This window comes from Oncorhynchus nerka, linkage group LG26 (genome assembly GCF_034236695.1).
Source record: "Oncorhynchus nerka isolate Pitt River linkage group LG26, Oner_Uvic_2.0, whole genome shotgun sequence".
Taxonomy (NCBI): Eukaryota; Metazoa; Chordata; class Actinopteri; order Salmoniformes; family Salmonidae; genus Oncorhynchus; species Oncorhynchus nerka.
The window spans coordinates 56,562,923-56,563,250 of record NC_088421.1 but is presented as its reverse complement, the minus strand read 5'-3'; positions in this window follow the sequence as shown (position 1 = coordinate 56,563,250).

The following is a 328-nucleotide window of genomic DNA, read 5'->3' as shown; positions in this document are numbered from 1 at the left end:
TAGTATAATCATGACAGACAGTAACGCGATAACATCTTTTTTTTTTAAAGAAAGTACAAATTAGAAAACATTTACAATGAGATGAGAGCTCTATTTTATGTCCCACTAGAACCTGTATCTGTGGGCCTACTGTTCTCAGTGCATAGAACCTGTATCTGTGGTCCTACTGTTCTCAGTGCAACCCTTGAAGTTGATTACAAGTCTACTGTTTGAGACCACTCCCCTTGTCTGTGCTATCTCTGCCTCCACAACTGTCATCCCAAATAAATGAAGCACCCAAAATGTGCCAGATTACGATAATGTAGCCTACTAAAGCTGCATAATTACA